Consider the following 20,916-nt stretch of genomic DNA (forward strand, 5'->3'; position numbering starts at 1 on the left):
ATGAATGTATGTACAGATTGTGATAAGAGTTGTATGAGCCCAATAAAAAAATTTTAATAAAAAAGATATGGAATAGTTGAGAAACTAATTTGTTAGGGAGTATACAGTGAAGCAATTAAAAACACAGAAACTGGACCAGACTACATTATGCAAGTCCCATACTTGTCCCTCATTTACTACATGAACCAAGAGTAAATTAGTTCATCTTATTCATTATTTCTATATTTCAGTTTGTACCATGTAAAATTGATATAATAATGTTGCTGACCTCTTAAATTTGAGTGACTTAACATATGCGAACTGCTTAGGACACTTTGGGGTTTATATTATATGGAAAATACATGTTAGATTGTATTCATACAATAGTCCAGTTAAGACAAAGCACTTGCTGATGAAGATCAAGGATTATAGCTTTCAGTGTGGGCTCCAACTCAAAGTAAAGAAAACTCAGACCCTTAAAACTGGACCAATAGTTCCATCATGATAAAGACGAAAAGACTGAAGTTGCCTTCCTTCGGTCCACAATCAATGCTCATAGAAGCAACAATCAAGAGATGCATTGCTTTGGCAAAACTGCAAGAGGAGGCCTCTTTAAAGTGCAGAAGTGCAAGGACATTACTTTGTGGACTAAGGTGGCTTGACTCAGGTCATGGCATTTTCCATTGCCTCATGTGCATGTGAAAGGTGGCCATTGACATAGGAACACCAAAGAAGAATTGCTGCATTTGATTTATGGTGCCGGTGAAGAATATTGACAGTACCATGGACTCCCAGAAGGACAAACACATTTGTCTTGGAAGAAGTACAGTCAGAATTGCAGGACTGGAACATGAATGAGGAAACTGCATTCAGGGAACACAGAACTTTTATGTTTCTGAGAAAATATTAAGTACTTTGCTATAATATAGTAAATGCATAAGTACATTCACTTACTATATTATACACTAATTTTGTTCAACTGCCTATTTTTAATGGAAATAGCTGGATACATATTTTATTAACATATTATTATTATTAATGTTCTAAATAAGAAATTTTCTAAACAAACAAACCTACAAAAGTAGAGATAATAGCAAACTATAGTTTCTGTATCATATACCAGCTCCAAATTAATTACTATGGCAATTATTTTTTAAAACCATTTTATTACAATCCATACACACATCCATTGTGTCAAGCATGTTTGTACATATATTGCCATCATTGTTTTAAAAGCATTTTCTTTCTACTTGAGCCCTTGGTATCAACTCCTCATTTTTCTCCTCCTTCTACCTCCCTCCCTCCCTCCCTCATGGACCATTGATAATTTGTAAATTATTATTATTTTTTCATGTCTTTCACTGTCCAATGTCTCCCTTTGCCCCCTTATCTGCTGTCCATCCCCCCTGGGAAGGGGTTATAGATAGGTCATTGTGATCGGTTCTCCATTTCTCTCCCCCACCTTCCCCTTACACTTTGGTATGGCTACTCTCAATATTGCTCCCGAGTAGTTTACCTGACATAGATTCCCTGTGTTTTCAGTTCTTATCTGTACCAGTATACATCCTGTGATCTAGCTGGATTTGTAAAATAGAATTGGGATCATGATAGTGGGAAGGAGGAAGCATGAAAGAACCAGAGGAAAGCTGTATGTTTCATTGGTGCTATACTGCACCCTTACTGACCCATCTTCTCCCCATGACCCTTTTGTAAGGGGATGTCCAATTGCTTACAGATTGGCTTTGAGCCTCCACTCCACACTTCCCACCACCATTCACAATATGATATTTTTCTCTGTGTTTGATGCCTGATACCTGATCTCATTGACACCTCATGGTCACCCGGGCTGGTGTGCTTCTTCCATGTGGGCTTTGTTGCTTCTCAGCTAGATGGCCGCTTGTTTATCTTCGAGACTTTAAGACCCCATATGCTATAACTTTTGATAGCTGGGCACCATCAGCTTTCTTCACCACAATGCTTATGCACCTATTGGACTTCAGTGACCATGTTGGGAAGGTGAGCATCTCAGAGTGCTGGATTTTTAGAACAAAGTTTTCTTGTATTAAGGGAGTACTTAAGTAGAGGCCCAGTGTCCACCTACTATGGCAAGTCTTCTAGGGACAGTGGAAAAGAGAAAAACCTTTGACAAGATGTGTATAGCATAGACTACATCTCTTAAGATTTAGGGCTTGTAAACAAATACCAAAGAAGGCCACAAAATAGCCAAAGAAATGTGCATTTAACTGCAGGATGTAATATGATTTCTGAAGCTTATTTTATTATTTTTTTTCCTAGAGGTATTAAAACAGAACTTGGATAGCTACTTGGGCATGATAACAAAGAGAAAATAAAAGTTTTAATTGCTGTGTTTTTCATGATAGTTACAAATTGTTTTTGAAAAATGGCAAGTTTCCATTATATGGCAATATGGGCCTTCACTACAACATCTTTATAAGAGTTTTCTCATAATTGAAACAGTACAAGAGCCTTAATTATCTTGAGTCATTTCACCCCTTTCAATTTCACTTTTAAAATTACTTCCACGGTGTTAAAATTGGCAAGAGAGTGCTTTGACCTGGTGGCAATGATCTTCATCCTGGCCAAAGAAGGAAAAAAGGAGGTGCAAGCTGAGCCAGAACCACCACCATCTACACTACAAGACAATTTTTTTTATAAAATGCCAATATCCTCAAATGGCATTAAATTATCATATTTATTTTGTGGACTCAGTTGGTTCCTAAACTGCAATTCAAATCACTTACTGGAATATTTCAAATTGCTAAAAATAACATTGAAGTAAACAAAGACTCATGCCTTTCTCACTTCATGCAACTATTTTGTTTATGAATTTGCATCCTAGATAAATATGTTTTATTCGGATGGCCAACACTTCAAAACTACCCTTCAAAATTTTAAGCTTTTTACACACATATCTGCACTGTTTTTTTATTTCACTTTTTCTTCCATGGTGTGTTGTTTTGTTGTTGTTGTTGTTGTTAATTTTTAAATGGCTTCTTATTTAGAGGTGTGATTAAGGACAAAGAAAACTTATCTGGAATTTGGAAGCATATATTCTCATCTCATTGTGTAAACTAATATGTGATTTTAAGGTGTATTAAGTAGCAAGAAACAACTAGCAAGAAAATAAATACACTAAGTTACATATGGAAGAGACTCAGTTATAAATTCATAATTGCGGTAGCTAAAATAATTACCCCTTATTTTTAATATTAATTTTTAAAATATTCTGCATTTTTAAGGTTAAGGTAATGAATGCTCGCTGGAGAAAATATGATGAGATATAGGGCCATATGTGATTTTTAAAAATTTTAAAATAATTAATATAAATATTTGATTATGTTATATTATATTCTTATCATATAAGACTCATATTTTTATATTAATTATTTGTGTTAACTGGATGCCCTGTGCAATCTTCTACCTTTACCTTAAATGCATACAGAATCTGAGACAGTTATAGAAATAGTGGTCCTTTAACTTATTTATTAAACTAATTCTGAGGTAAAAATAGGGAGACCACATAGGTGGGTCTTGTCTAAGCACTTGAGTTCTTGAAAGGATGGAACATTCTTGAAGTTAAAAAAAGCAGTATAAAACGTCATATGTAGCAAACAATGTTGCAACATTCTGGAGCAGCTTCTTGATACCAAGAATAATATTCAACAAAAAAACACACCAAAATAATGGAATTCTGTCAGTAAGCTTGAGAGTAAATATTTCCTTAGTTAAGCCTTCAAATGAAGAAGCAGCAGCAGAAGGCTGGCACCTTAATATCAGCCTTGTACAGAGGCATATATATGTTTTAAGACAGGAGAAAGTAGACCAAATGTGAGCATGCATTTTTTATGTAGTATAAGCAGATACAACAAATATGAAAGCACACATGGCTCTTGGTTGGGGGTAGTGTGGTATTTGGAAATGCAGGGAAATTAATTTTAAAATATCCATTGTTTTGTTTTGATGGATATCTATCTTTTGTTCTTATAAATAGAGTTTCCTCATTTCCCCTGTAAGTGTACTTACCCCTGGAAGAACACAGTGAACACGTCTGTACTCCGTGCCATGGATATTCAGATGATTTAGATGGCCATAGGTATTGTTATACAGCAATAGAAAGCGGGTAGAATTTGGGTTCTGAAATGGTGTGTTGCTGCAACAAACAGGGAAAATGTGGGAGTAGTTTGGAACTGAGCAATTTGATAATGCCTAGAGCAGCAGTTCTCAACCTTTGGGTGGCGACCCCTTTGGGGGTCGAATGACCCTTTTACAGGGGTCACCTAAGACCACAAGAAAATACATATTTCCCCTGGTCTTAGGAACCGAGACACTGCTCCTCTGTCTCCAGGTGGGTCCGCCCACATGCAGATAAACCCACATACTAGTACCCTGTGTGAAGGCATGAAGACTGTTACCCAGTGTGTGAGTCTGGGTACATTAAAGAAACAAATCCACAGAAACCATATGTATAAGAGAGAGTTTTATATAAAGGGTAAGTGCACATCAAGAAAACATCCCAACCCTGTGCTGCCCAAGCCCACAAGTCCAACATTAGCCCATATATCCGACACCAATCCATAAGTCCTCCTCCATCTCATAAAAAACACGCAATGATGCCGACAGCAGGAGGGAAGACAAATCAGTGAATGTGTAAGCATCTCAGTGCTGACAGGGGTCTCCACGCAGGTGTTCCAGCACCCAGGGCTGCATCAAGGTAGGTCCATGTGGCTTCTCTTCAGGGATGTCTTGCAGGAAGTGAGCCTTGCCAGCTAAAGCAGGGAACTGGCGAAGGCAGCTGCACCCTAGTCCGACCATCAGAAAGCAAGAGAGGCGAGAACTAGAAAGACGAGGCTCACTGAGTCATTTATCTGTCCTCCCTTCAATTAGTCCCACATGTGTTTATCGGCCAGGTTGGCACAATAATCTTTTTAAAAAAAGAATCTTTAACTATTTAACCCATTCTACACCATGCTTCAAGACAAAATTTCATTTATTTGTAATTAGAAATAAATATTTCACAATATATAATTACATATTGTTTTGTGATTAATCACTATGATTTAATTGTGTTCAATATGGAACAAAGAAAATACATCCTGCATATCAGATATTTACATGACAATTTATAACAGTACCAAAATTACAATTATGAAGTATCAACGAAAATAATTTTATGGTTGGGGGTCACCAAAACATGAGGAACTATATGAAAGGGTCATGGCATTAGGAAGGTTGAGAACCGCTGGTCTAGAGGAAGTGTGATGTATAAGAGACCAAAAACCAACTGTCATTGAGTCAGATGGCTTCACAGCCATCCAAAGTCCAGAGTACAATGCTCCCTAGGTTTTCCTAGACCATAAACCTAGCCTCATCATTCCCCCTAAGAGCAGCATGTGAGTTCTAACTTCTGACCTCAAGGTTGGCAGCCTGATTAGTAACACAATAAGACACCACATTCCTTGAATTATAGTAGAGAAACCATAAATTGACTGGACTAGCAGGGATCCTCAAACTTTTTAAGCAGGGGGCCAGTTCACTGTCCCTCAGACCCGTTGAGGGCAAGACTATAGTTTAAAAAAAACAAACAAACCAACTATGTACAAATTCCTACGCACCCTGCACATATCTTATTTTGAAATAAAAAACAAATGGAGCAAAAAACACCCGGCGGGCTGGATAGATCTTGAGGACACCTGGGAGATGATGTGTGGAACTCTGAACCTGGAAAGCATGGCAAGGCATGTTACTGGAAAGTGAAGGCACAGGAACTGTGGGTGCAAAGCATACACCTTGGTAAACACAAACATTTGATTGAGATTGTCAGCCGACTTCTGAAAGTGCTGACTCTTGATGTGTCTTCTTGATGTTTCTAGTAAAGTGTGTGAGAGCCGAGGCAGAAAATGAGGAGGAAAAAAAAGGAAATAGTGGAAAAGTACCACTAAAATTAAGAGATTATTTCTGTACATGTGTAATTGGAGAATATGAGTGGATATGGATGCACAAGCATTTGATAAAATCTCAGGAATATAAATCATATCGAAGATATCCAAAGGAATCAGATATCTCCAGAGAGCAGAAGTTACCTCATAAACCTTTTCAGTCTACACAGAGTGCGCTAATTCTAACACATCTAATCTAATCGATGCATTTAAATTGTGGTGCTGGTGGAGAACACCGAAAATACTACAGATTGCCAAAAGGAGGAGTGAACCTGTCTCCGAAGAAATACAGTCAGAGTTCACCCTCGAGGCAAGGCTGGTCAAGGCTGGTTAAACTTCATCTTGCATGCTATGGACAAAAGTAATCTGACACTCTGCTCCTCTATGTCGTCTACATCTTTGCGAAGTGCTGTCACACCTCATGCGTCCACTCCATATCCAGTTTCTGCATGTCTTTATTTTAACTTTCTTAGAATTAAGACGTCCATCTTTGAACTGCTACTGCATTTCATGTTGGTTTGTATGTACGTCTAAAGCTGCAAATGGTCTGTGGAGTTTGTTTTTAATTTCATGCCTTCTTCTTTCTTTCTGCCTTGTCAGGCCATAGTGGTTACATGCAGGGCTTCAAGGTCAGCAGTTTGAAACCACCAGCTACTCCACAGGAGAAAGAAGAGGTTTTCTACTCATGACAAGAGTTACAGTCTCAAAAACCCACAGCGGCAGTTCTATCTTGCACTGTAGGAGTTGGAATCAACTCAATGACATCGGTCTGTGTTTTGGGTTTGGTATGATATAGTGTGTGAATGTCTATATTTTCCTTTAATGACAGACCATTTTAAGTTAGTTTCATTCACTTTTGTATGGTCCTCTGGGTCCTTGACTCCAAAAACTAATGCTATACCTGGTATAACTGTGTTGAAATGAAATGAATGGATATAAAATTGTATAGGCAGAAGGAAATTCCAGAATGTGTATTTTGTTACCATTTTCAATTATCCATGCAAAGCAATTTTGTGTGTGTGTGTGCATGTTTTCAATGGTCAATATTGGTTCTAGTTAAATTAATTAACATAGAGTCACCATGGTGAATATTAAATTTGCATTTTTGTTTCATATATGACTGTTGTAATTACTCCTAATTTAATGCTAGTGTATATACAGTATGAAACTATCATTTAAAAATTAAGTGTTTATCTATTTGATAGATTTAATTCATTTTTCCTTGATTTTGTAAATTATTTTTGAACTATCACTGTCTTTCTGACTTTTGATTAAGCCACTCAGACCCAAACTTGTATTGGTAGGGTTTTGAACGTTTCTAGAAAGCAAACCTTGACTCCTAGCAGCCTTATTTATAACATTACAAGGCATCGTTTGGTTTTGCAATACTTCGGTTTGATTCCATTGCTTCAGCCACTATCCATGCATATCACAGAGGGCCTCCTTTACCCTCACAGATCTCTCTTTTGACCATTCATAATTTTTTCTTTGCTATGATCTGATCTTTTCTGCTGACATGTTGAAAATAAGTGAGCTAATATTTTACCTTACTCACTGAGAAACACTTTAATTGTATTTCTTCTAAGACTGGTTAATTTGTTCTTCTGGGGAAATAGTACATGGATATACATTAGTATTGGTTGATACTTTTCTACTTCTCAGCCTTTGAGCCCATTGTCACAGCCACGAGGGTCATCTCCTCTTTTTAAGATCGAGAGAATCCCTCATTTAAAATGATACTGTTTTGAACTAAGCACAGGGTCTTTCTCCCAGGAATTGGTCCTGATGATACTAGATTGAAATAAGCAAGACAAAATCTTATAATTCCCACTTCTTTGAGATATCTGACTATACTTTCTTCAATACTTATTTGTTCTTTGGCTGCCCACAGTATATTATACATTCCTCACTAATAACATAGTTCAACTTTGTCAAGCCTAATCAACTTTCCTTGTCATTGTCCAGTTTTCACATGCATATGAAGGATTAGGAAACACCATAGCTTCACCATCAAAGTAATATCGTTGCCTTTCATTGAGCTGATAAAGGCAGACACGTTTACTCCTGTATCACTCAGTCACTGGATGCTAGCCTGGCTGCAATGGGGCGTGGCCTTGGTGACGAGACTCTCTTTAGCTCAGTCCATCCTCCAAAGGAGCTGACTTAGAGAATCTAATAGCCAAACTACAAAAAATTGTGTAAAGAACTATTAGGTAAGAATAAAAGTCTTGCACGCCTGAAAGGGGTTGAAAGCAGTAGTCTGTCAGAACGTTCCCCACAGCGTAGGCTTCAGTGCTCTACTCCCGTTCTCGTGTGAAATCAAGATCCTGTTTCTTATTCCTACTTGAGCATCAAACTTATGGTCTACTAATCTTCATTCACAATGCTCCACTCCCCCATGACCTCGCTCTACTGTTTACAACAGTACCGGCCAGGTGCACTTGCAGTTCATTAGCTTCTAGTACTTATTTCCCATTACTGGGATAATCTAGACCCAAACACCTAGGCAACAAGATGGTCCCAGGCAATCAGAAATAGGTATCTATTTCAGGCAGCTTTCTTTGAACTTTACTCACGAGATTGTTCTTGTTTGTTGTCTATTTCCCAAGCACGACTATGTATTTTGGGGAAGTGCTTTGTATTTTCACAGCCCATGAATGGATAGCAAGGAAATCTACTGTATGTTCTTTATTTCTAAGATTAAAAAAATATTATTGTATAAAATATGCATATCCAATTATATATTATAACAATTTTAAATCTAGTATCAGTAACTAGTTAACTATTTAGCCATTAATTTTAAATACCTTTATTTTATTTGAATCACCAGCATACATGGCCAGGTAAACAGATATTCAAACACTGAAGTCTCTTCTTGTGTTTCCTACTAATTCACAATAATCTGCTTGCCATTACATTGGTAGATTGTTTTGCTTGCTCTTTGTGGATTCATTATATACTTTAGTACTCAGGATCCTTTATGTGTTCCCAATATTTTGTTACGGAGCGCTGCTGATGCAGGATGTAAGCACTCAGGTTCCTAAGAGAAAGGAAAGCAGTCTGAACTCGCCCTGATGCTCCTTGAGAGAAAAGATCTGGCAACCCGTTCCCATAAAGACGACAGCCAAGCAGACCACGCAGCGGCTCCCAAACAACAGCAATATTTACGTATATCACCTGAAGAGGGTGTAAGCAAATCGTAGCATCCAGATTTTTTACTATAGAAAGCCCCTACCAGATAATTGGCCTTTACATTACTTATAACTTGCATAATTGCTAATTTTATGTCTAATTATTATGTATATATTACTGTACAGATACACTTCTATCGAGTGCTTGTTGTAAATGTAGACATCATTTTTAATTTGTGTAATTATTTTTCAAAATCTAATTGACCAAAAATATATTTTAATTTTTTAACTCATAACCCTTGTGGCCCTGTGAGTTAAGTATGAAGCTGCTACCATAAGATCAACCATTTAGACCCATTAGCCACTGCACAGGAGAAAATTGAGGCCCTCTCTCCATAAAGATGGGCCGTCTTACAAACCCTCTAGAGGGCACCATGGGTTGAAGTCCACCCCATCGCAGTGAGAATAGTTTGGGTATCTAGATGGAAGTTGACATTTTCCCTCTCTTCTTCCTTCCATAGTGGCACCTTTATTTTTAAGTATCGGATGGTGCAACATAATTCCTAAAGAAAAGATTTGATAAAGATAATATAACCACAGAAAACTAAGTACGATAGTGCTTTTTCAGTAGACTAATTGTACGCAAAAATCCATTGTGTTTTAGTTTGTAAGAAAGTTCTATGTATTTTTTGAATAGAAACAAAGACCACAGTGGTGACCACCCAGAAGTAAGGAATTTGTTACTAGGAAACGATGAAGGTGGGGGTAAGCGTTTGGTCAAACACATGTTCTTGTTTATATTCTATGTTTGGCCACATTTAACTTGAGATTTTAAAATAAAATGAAGTTTATGTTAGGTTTAATTATTTCTAAAACATCTGCTGTGAAAACAGTGAAAGCACACACTTATCTAGCATCATGATTTCAAAGATGGTAATCCTTGACTGACTGAATTGCTTTCAAAACGAGTACAGGGAAACAGGAATAAATATTCACAACCATTCGTAAAACAAGTAATAATTTGTTTATCAGAGTACCTACATTCCTCCTGGGCACTCGTTATTATCATGGCTTCCAGTCTTCCCATTACACACTACTCTCTCTCTCTCTGTCTGAATGTGCTCAAGACATTTCCATCCTCATTCTACAATCTGCTCATCTGCTAGCTAACACGTTCGATTCTTGTTGTCAAGATGAATCGCTTGGTGGTACTAAATGTTAACACACTCGGCTACTAAGTTAAAGATAGGAGGGTTGAGTCCACCAGGAGGTAAACGAATGGCCTGGCAATCTGCTTCTAAAACCTCAGCCAGTAAAACCCTATGGAGATACTCAAAAGGATGGCCTTTGGAATGAAGTCAATGACAACTGGTTATTGTCAGGAAGGAAGCTATGAAGTATATTGGAAGGCCATTAGCTACAAGCATTTACTTCTTAAATTATTTTTCCTGGGGCAAGATGGAAAGAGGATATTTTAAGGAAAACAAGGAACAAACTTGCTTAAAAATACATCTAACGATCCACTGGAGCCTCTTAATCAGCAAGTGCTTATTAAATAATTATAGAACTAATACATGGATATGGCAAACAATTCGTTTTTAAATAGTAACATGGTAGTTTTGCATGTTAGTTTTCCATCTTGTCAATTTGGCAAAGCTGAACCTAGGTTTCTTAGAACCCCTTCCTTATAATTTCTGATTGTAGTTGAGCATAAGAAAAAGGTGCACAAGACTTGGAAAGAAGAAGCTATAGCCGTTATGCTGTGTTTGACTTCATGCTGACATATGGAGGAAGGGAATCAAGAGGTGGTGATGGGTTCCAGTGCACCCACTGTCCCCTTTGTCATGCCAAGTCCTTTCTAACTAGACCCCATTTAAACTCGAAATGCTTCAACTTCCAGTTACATACACTCTTATTCCTGAAAATTCATTTCAAATTTATTGCCACTGAGTCAATTCTGACTCATAGTGACCCTACAGAAAAAGGTAAACCTTCCCCTGTGGGTTTCCAAGGCTAGAACTCTTTAAGGGCATCGAACGCCTCGCCGTTCTCACTCACTTGTATAAGTAGCAATAACCATGTTGTTTTTTCCTGCCCTAAAAGTTTGCTTTTAAAATGAAGGTTAAAAGCATTAAAAGTCTAATTAAGATTAAAAATCAATTAGATTATATTAGCAGGGAAAAATCTCACCATATTTGGAAATTCAAAAGCAGCCTATGAGAAGTAGATAACAAAAATCCACTAAATCTGGACAGGATAAATGAAGATTTTTCACTTTAGACATATTTCCTAGCTGTTTGAAGAGGCTGCCTGCAGCTATGGACAATCATTACATTGGACAATTCATTTATTCCTATAGTTCTTCGTACATACCCACTTAAATTATAATTTGCCACATATATTTGCTCTTAGAGTACAGAAACCAACGGAATAAGTACAACTTCAAAAAAGAGTCTATTCCTGGACCTAAGAGCAAACAACACAAAGGCAGTCAATTTTATTTACTCATTGTGTAAAATGATTCTCTTTTGTACCTGGGTATAAAAGACAATACTAGGAGCCAATAGAACATGAAACATTGAAATCTATTGTACCAAGATCCAAATCTATTCTGTATTTACTGAGCTTCTCATTATTCAACAGTTAGCAAATATAACCATGATACTTCAGGTTCTGTGTCAACTTGACTGGACCAAGATTTTCAATGTGTTGGCAGTTAAGACCTATATCACCTTGAGGATGTGACCTACTTCCAATATCAGTAGATGCTGTGAAAAAGCTGGCTTGGTTTTTGCTTGGTCTGGATCTTGCACATGGCTTGTTGACCTCTGTTTTGTGTTTTGTTCTTGGACTTGAGTCAACATCTGTCGTATGACCTGTCAATTCGTGGAGTTTACCCAGCCACAGACTTGACCTGTCTCCTTGGATTCATTTGCCTTTCTAGCCACAAGCCTGGTCTTCTAATCTTGGCTTATCAGATCCTGAAGCTATGAGAGTTAGAAAATACCTCTTGCCTGACATCCTCCCCACCGACGTGAAACATACGCAAACTTGGAACATGCCTGCTTCTGCAAAGGCGTAGGCTGTTTTCTTTATATTCACCTTAATATCAAAAAGGTTTTATATAAACCTTTTATATAAAAACTTCACTGGCTTTGTTCTTCCAGCCAATGATAGCAACCACAGGAAACAATCTACTAACCAACTATTTTGTGAATTGAAAATAAACATATAGCAGTATGGGGTTCCCAAGTATGAGAAAAGAGCAATGCTGCCTGTGATGGTTAAATGTGCGTTCCAACTTAATTCCAATGATGCGGCAGATATGTAACAATATAGTCATCTTCATGTTGTGATCTGATGTGGTAATCAGATAAATCTCAATTTCATTTAACAACCTGTATTTTTAAACCAAATCATGGTCAGAAATTGTTGTAATTTTACTGCCAGAAGAGTCTACAAACAATCTGTTTGTTTATCAAGCTTCTGTGGAGTCTTCTTGTAGTCTGCTACTGTCTTCCCCTTAAACTCTGTGAGTTATTTACTATATGGATATTTTGAATTCTTTAAAGATACATTATCTGAAAGCTTGTTCCTTATGTAAATGGTAACATTTTTGTTTTTATGAGATGATGTCAAAATGGTTCAGACTAAACCTGATGTAGAAGAGAGAAAAACAGAGGCCCATCCTCATAATCATGTCTATGGGTGTGTCTGCTGTTGTACCCACCATTCCACTATCTCTCATAGAGAATCTGCTTCTTTCAAACAGACTACTTGAAAATAACAACATATACAACCCCACCCATTAAAAACTGTTGTGGTGAGATCTAGACTATTAAAAAAAGAACAGAAGGTACATAAGCCTAGATCGATATTGCGGATTAATATGATTCTGGAACATAGGCCTGGATATAGGAATGCCAGTACAAAGGCTATCTAAAATTATAATTTTTTCTTGTTTATGTAAATTTGACATCAAATTAAGCCATTTATCCATGCTTACTGGAAAATATATAATCAACCCCCAAATAAAAATTAATTAATGGAATAAATTGCCATTGATCTATATTTTCAGTTTCTAAGCATGGATGAAAATATTGTGCCATTAGAAGGTTTCAAGTTAATTCTAATCTATAACAACCCTATAGAGAAGAGAATAAAATACAGACTTCCCTGTCCTGTACTATCCTGACATTCATCGATATATACGCAGAGAGTACGTTGTAGCTGCCACTGTGTCAATCCATCCCCTTGAGATGCACCTCTTTTTCATGGACTCTCTCCTTTTCTAAGCATGGTGTCCATCTCTAGGGATTGGACCTCTCTCATAGTATATCCAAAGTATGAGAGAGAATGTATCACTACCCTTATTTACTACAAGCTATAATAGAAGAATAAAATCTTAGATTCAATTGTATCTACAAGTCTAAAAGTTAGAATATGAGACACATTTTGACAACAGAAATTCAGGTGAAGTTGTTACGCGCTGTCAATCTGGTTCCAACTCATATACAACAGGAAAATAAAACCACAGGTTGGTCTTTAACCCACAGGCTGGTCTTTAATCATCCTCACAATTGTTCTTATGTTTGAGCCCATTCTAACAGTCAGTGTGCCAATCCATATTGTAGAGAATCTTCCTCATTTTCATTGAACTTCTACTTTATCAAGCATGATGTATTTTTCCAGGGACTGGTCTCTCCTGACAACATGTTAAAATAGATTAGATGAATCTTGCCATCCTAGCCTCTAAGACACATTCTTGCTGCACTTCTTCCTAGACAGATTAATTTTTTGGAAGTCCATGGCATTTTCAATATTCTTCACCAGAAGAATATTCATAAATCAAATGTGGAATCTTCAGTCTTCCCTATTCAATGTTCAACTTTCACTTATATTTAGCCATTGAAAATACCATGACTTGAGTCAAGCATAATTTAGTCCTCAAAGAAATCCACTTGCTTTTTAAATTTTAAAAAGGCCTTTACCAACGGAATATACCATTTGATAGCTTGACTTCTGCTTCCATGTATATTGATTATGCATCCAACAAGAGGGAATTCTTGACAACTTCAACCTTTTCTCCATTTGCCACGATGTTGCCTTCTGGTACAGATGGGAGGACTTTGGTTTTCTTTACATTGGTTCAGAAGTCATACTGAAGGATTGCATGTTTGATTCATATTAGCAAGTGATTCAAATCCTTCTCACATCTGCATATTGAAGTTTGTTCATAAGACATCCTCCAATTTTGATGTCACATTCTACATCATATAATACAACTTCTCTTATGATTTACTCCACTTACAGATTGAGTAAGTGTGGTGAAAAGATCTGTGGTAGTTACATAATCTGGTGTCAATTCGAGGACTAAGAGTGTAGGGGTTGAGTCTAGCTTGTCAATCAAGAGATAGTCAATGAGATCTCAGTGTGGGCATGGCCTTCTCCTGAGAATTCTGGGAACTCCTGTATTTTCCTCCTTGGAGATGGGAGACACCTCTCACTCTCTGCTCACTCCCTTGGAGAGACACGTGGCACTCTGCTGATAGACCCCGTACCCTGGTAACTGGAGAAGTCACGTGGAGATGACTGCCAGCACTGAGATACTTATAATATCACTGGATTCAAGGACTTTCTACCCACTGGCCTGGGATCATCCATATTTGGCGTGATTGCATGTGTTTTGTGAGTCTGAAAAGGACGTTATAGATTGGTGTCAGACATATGTGCTAATATCAGACATATGGCCTTGGACTAGACTGGATTGGGATGCTTGCTTAATGTACAATCACATATTTCTGATATGCTCTGCTTTTAACTATGGTCATCATATGCCGGCAATGCAATCCTTTGCTGCATGTCCTTTGCTGAATCTGCTCTCCACCTCTGGAAGTTCCTTGAACATGTATTGCTGTAACCCCTGCTAGTTGATCTCAACAAAATTTTACTTGCATATGATATTAATATTATTCTATATTCATGAAGCCATCTCACAATTCATCTGGTTTTCTATCATTAGTATTCAATGCAACAAATCTGTTTTTGAGGTGTTCTCACAATTCAAGTGGAATATACTTAAGGCTCTATACTGTTTTGTGTCTGTTTTAATTTTCTTCAGCTTGCACTTGAAATTACACATGAACCATTGATGATATGTTTCACAGTAACCACCTAGCTTGGGTTTTAGCTCCATTGTCTCTTCCCACAGATTAGTCAATGTTATTTCTGTGTATTCCATCTGGAGAAGTCCATGTTGTTGAGCAAATGTATTTCCTGTGAACATGTGTTTGGCCTTAAAAAATTCTATCATGCAATCTTCAGCTTCATTTTTGCCACGGCCATATTTTCAAACTATTGCTCCTTCCTTTTTGTCTCCAACTTTTATATTCCAATTGCCAACATTTATCCATGCATTTTGATTGTGTGTTTGAACCATTTTAGGCTGAAGACATTGGTAGAATTATACAACTTCTTCAACTTTAGCTTTGTTGATTGGTGCACAAATTTAAATTCTAGTTGTATTGATTGGACTTCCTGGTATGCAGATCGATATTATCACTGATAGCAATGTTCTTTAAGATAGTTCTTGGAATGTCTTTTGTCTATGAATCCAATGCCATTCCTCTTGAATCTATCATTCCCAACATAATAAGCAATATGATTTTTTTGGTAAAAAATGTTCAATGTCAGTAGATTTTAATCCATTAATGCCTAGGATATTGATCTTTAAACATTCTGTTTCACTTTTGTAAACCTTCAATTTTCCAAGATTCATAGTTTGGACATTCCAAGTTCTAATGAATAGACTTTTGCAGCTGTTTCTTTTGTCATGCCCCATTAGCAAATCAATGTCCCAAAGGTTTTACTCCCTTGGGTTTTACCCCATCTGCAGCACTGTGGTTGACTGTACTTTGAGAAGGCCTCTCCTCCTCAGTCACTTACTGAGTGACGGCTGATCTGCGCATCTCACTTTCTAGTACTATTTCTGACAATGTTCTGCTTCTCTACATGAGATTTCAGTATCTGACAATGTTTCAATGCTATCCCTACGTTTTTTGGTGGCTAATTCCTCTCTAGTGAACAGCGTTCTTTGTAGTCCCTTGTAGCATGGAAACACGCTGCAAACTGTCCACTATGGGTGACCCTGCTTGGCATTCAAGAGGCTAGTGACATAGCTTCCAGCGTCACAGCACACAAGCCACCGGCGACGACCAGCTTATAGGCAAATGGGGATTCAGTTCAGAGCACATAGAAATGGAAGAGAGTTCAAATTTGAACAACACAAAGAAATTCTACAAATCATTACAAAAGAATATCATCTGAGAGGGTACCCCCCAACACTGGACTGCACTGGGTGGGGTGACGCTTTTATAGTATGTGTTTTTCCCTCCAAGCGTGCATCAAGCAGCTCACCCAGTGCACCCAGTGGTTCGTTTGGGAAGATTCTCTTTGGCCACACTAAACTTTTTAGTAAAAGCAGTTTTGCTCAAACTTCATTTTTTTGAGTGATGGCTGATTTAAGATAACAATGTGCAGCTGTGGAATTTTGTTTCCAATAGTGCTGCCCTTGCAAGCTGTTTTCAACTGTTGTGATGTTGAACACAGCTGACAAGGACAGCGCTATTGGAAAAACTAAAGTGCATGAGTAGTTCTCTCTTTTCAAAGACCATGAAATGCCAACTGATGACAAACCTCATTCTGGATATTATCAACTTCCTGAACGAATGAAAATGTCACCTCAGTGCATTTGGGGTTCATATCCCACGTCAGACTTTTCATCAAGCTTCTATTCAGAGGTTCTGGAAAGATTGCATAATAGTGCGTGACAAAAAGAAAAGGCCTGTTTTGTGGAAGATAGGGGACCGGTTTTCCCACCACGACAACGTACCTGCTCAGGCAGCCATCTCAGTGTGCCAGATTTGTGCAAAAAGGAGCATTCCTCACTTGCCCCATGCACCTGACTCACCTGACCTCACTCCATGTGACTCCCTTTTTGTTTCTGTCATTGAAGAGGAACATGAATGGACAGCAATTTGATGATAAGAGGTGAAGGGAAAAATGCAGAAGGTGCTATCAGTCATCCAAACAGATGAGTGTGAAAAATGTTTACAAGAATGGAAATGCAGATTTGAAAAATGTATTCAGTGTAATGAAGAGCATTTTGAAGGTGATATGTTGTTTTGTAAAAAAATTAAGTATATAGATTTGAAAATTTTTTTTGTATTTTGTTGGGTTTTTTTTAGTGTGTGGTAGGGTATCCACTCATATACTAGAGGTTTTCAAAAGTTCCTGGAAATTTTCCATTATCTTTCAATTCCATTTTCCAATGAATTTCCAACCAGTTAAACACATTTTCACCTGTTCATTTTTGGCACCCTCTGCTGGCTCAATCGTTAAGCATTCAGTTCCTAAATAACTAGTGGGTGGTTCAAATGCCCCAGCCAGTCAATGGAGAAAGGCCATCCAGTCTGCATCCATGAAGATCCACAGACTTGGAAACCCTAAGAGGGCAATTCTACCCTGTTCTACAGACTTGCTCTGATTCACAATCAACTGTAGGGCAGTAACTTCCAAAGATGAAATTCATTGGCGTGCATTTGATTCAGACTCATGGTGACCCCACGGGACAGCGTGGAGCGACCCTTGTGGGTTTCAGAGACTGTAGCTCGACAGGAGTAGAAAGCCTAATCGTCTTTGTCACCCTTTGGTGTAGCCGGTGGCTTGACTACTGACTTTGCCAACAGCTGATATCCTCTTAGCCACTACATCCCCGGCTCCCCTCCAGACTAGTAAATTGGCCTTTTGTTTGCTTCACCGATGACTAACAGGTACAAAAGTATACATTTCCAAGCTCCTCTACCAGTAGTCTAGAGAATGCTGGAGTGAAATTTATATATTTTCTAGAATACTTTTCACTTTAATTTACACCATATAAAAATTGCATTTCAACATCTCCATGCCTCAAATCGTGCTCCTTATCCTTATTCTTCAAGTTATGAGAATAAAAAGGAACCTGAAGAATCAAGATCAGGGCTATGGGATGGATGAGATAAGGTTCACCAATATTAATATTTTATTTAAAATTTCACCAAATTATAATTTTTCATCTCTGTACTGACAATAACATATTCACTCAAGTACAAACACAAGCTCCAATTTCAAAACAGAAATTTGTCTTCTTAAATTTTACTTTAAAAACTTTACTTTAGTAATTGCTAAGGTTTATTAATCACTTACCAAGTATTGCATACTACAATAAATATTTTGTTTTAAAATCATTACAAGAAGCCTATAAGATTAGATATTACTTAATTCTATGTGCATAAAAGGAAACCAAAGCAAAGAACATCCAGAAGCTAAACAGCTTTGTGATAAAATAAAGATTCAAGTCCATGCTACAGAGTCTAAAACCCAGTAGCCAGAATTCAGTACCACTTACCAGACGGTAAACAGCATGTAGCATTGCTACTCATTGTTTTTGAACTACTCCATAAATATTTTAATCAAAGAAGTTAATATTTTTCCTATTTAAATATGTAAACAATAGAGCTCAAACATAAATTCCTGCATCCTTGTTGTACATAAAAATGCAAGAATGAGATGGCTACAAAAAATTATTTCAAAGATAAAAAGTTATTTAAAGGTAGTGTAGTAGTGTCCATAGCGTTATACAGTGTATTAGGGCAGAGCATAATTTATAAATTGTATCCCAACAGCTTGGGCTGAAAAGATAACAAGTGCATTTTTGTAGTCCAGCATATAAACATGCATGTGTGTACACACACACACACACATACTGAACACATAGGCATATGACTAAAGCAGATGTTTTATGAGAAGAAAACCCCAGTTTTAGGGCTATAAACAAATGGTGGTAGAAAAGTTTAGATAATATTGGTGGTGAGAAAAAATCTTTTTAAGCAACAATAAAAAGAGTATTTACATGAATTTGACTATATTCTTAAGCGGCATTCAGTTATGGCTCTAAAGACAATAAAGTGAGAGATGTCTTGTTTCAGATAAAGCATGTTAACTTTGGGAGTCATCATGTGTGTTCCTACAAGAACAAACTTGAAAAACTAGAAATCAACAAACTAGAAAAACTAGAAATCTTCTTAGATACAGCAGAAAACTAAGGTCACAAAAACCAGTGTCACAACTGGAGAGACATGTAAGCCACTTCGCAGGAACAGAAATCACCAGTGTTGGAGTATGTTGTGAAATGGGGAAAACTACATAAAACCAATTGACTATTTTATGAAGACTCAACATGGAGTAGTTGGAAAGAGATAGAATCTTCTGAGACCCAGTCTTAAGAGTCCACCACACTTTTATCATTTTTCCTCCAGGATCACCAATATGTTTTCACAATGAAGCTTAGAGGAAAATTCCCTTCTGCTCTGGCAAGCAAAGGGGAAAATAACTATTAGTTTCCTATAAGAACTGTATTCATTTCCTAAATCATCCCACTACCACGGTTAGAGTTTCCTTAACTATCATTTTCCTCTGGCTGCCCTAACAAAATATCTTCAGTAGATGATTTTAACGCACATGAATTTATTGTCTCACAGTTAAGGAACTGATAAGCCCCCAAAATGTGCTTGCGATGTAAACCCTTTTGAGACTCCGAGAGAAACGCTTTCACCGCTCTCTGCCAGCTCCTTGTTTGCAGCTCAGCGTTACAGAAAACCCTTCGTCCTTCCCTGTGTCTCCCCATCCTCGCATTTTCTACGAGGACACAGATCATGTAAAATCAGAATCCACACTACTGTAGTTATGAGCTCATGTTAACCTAACATTTTCAAAACCTTATTTCTAAATAAGCGTACATTCAGTTATAGGAGTTATGATTCCAATATAATTTTGGAGGCAATACAATTAAACTCATAACAATAAACTTTTAAATATAGTTCTGTTTTTCTTAAAAATGAATAACTCAAAGGATGTCACATTACTAGAGTCAAACAAACCTGGTTTTTTGTCAGAACTTAGACTGCTATGAAGGAAGGGAAAGACTTGACCCCAGACACGCCAGGTCGGGCATTGAGGAAAAGGAAATGACACACTCTGAACCCTCTACATTCGAACTCTAAAAAAAATTTGAGAATCATATTTGAAGGTTAAAACTAGAAGGCAGAGGCTCACTAAATGACAGAGAATTAGTCTAAGATTACAGACTGCTTCCCCTCAATCTGTGCCTTATTTGCATATCAGTATCAACGGGGATTGATAGGTGATTATAACTGAAAATACACTTGGGACGTGGTGTCAGGAGAGACAGTCCCTGGAGACGGCCATCATGCTTGGTAAAGCAGAGGGCAGCATGATAAGGAAGGCGCTCAGTACGGTGGGTCGACATAGCGGCTGCAAGGATGGAGTCAGGTATGAGAACTATCGTGAAGAGGGGTCACGATTGGGCAGGTTTTTACTCTGATGCACATAGGGTCATAAGGAATAAAAATTGATGCTAAGATATTTCTAAAACAACAACAACAACAACAAAAATAAAGAAAACATAACTGGGTTTTAACCTTATACATTAGTTCCAATTTTCAAAGAGAAAAAAAATCACACGGCATGCTAAAAGACACAAGACAGTCTTAAAAGATGATACAAATTAGAGTAACACTCAATTTTAGACTGCTCTGGGGAATTTTCAGACAGAATTTAAAATAACTCCTATGAATATATTCTGGGACTTGTCAGTTTGTCATACTGGGTTGTCTTGCGTGTGGCTGTGCTGCTGGAAGTTGTGCCGCCGGCATTTCACATGCCAGCAGGGTCACCCAGAGTGAGCACTTCTCGGCAGAACTTCCAGACCATGAACAACCATTCACTTTACAGGA

General features: G+C 37.5%; 1 protein-coding gene across 1 annotated transcript in view; it reads right to left on the reverse strand.

The window, feature by feature from the left end:
• CFAP299 (cilia and flagella associated protein 299) overlaps positions 1-20,916 on the reverse strand; it is a 695,469-nt gene that overhangs the window by 196,663 nt on the left and 477,890 nt on the right. The gene's annotated exons all lie outside the window — the stretch shown is intronic.

The sequence above is a fragment of the Tenrec ecaudatus genome, chromosome 3, assembly GCF_050624435.1.
Source record: "Tenrec ecaudatus isolate mTenEca1 chromosome 3, mTenEca1.hap1, whole genome shotgun sequence".
Lineage (NCBI taxonomy): Eukaryota > Metazoa > Chordata > Mammalia > Afrosoricida > Tenrecidae > Tenrec > Tenrec ecaudatus.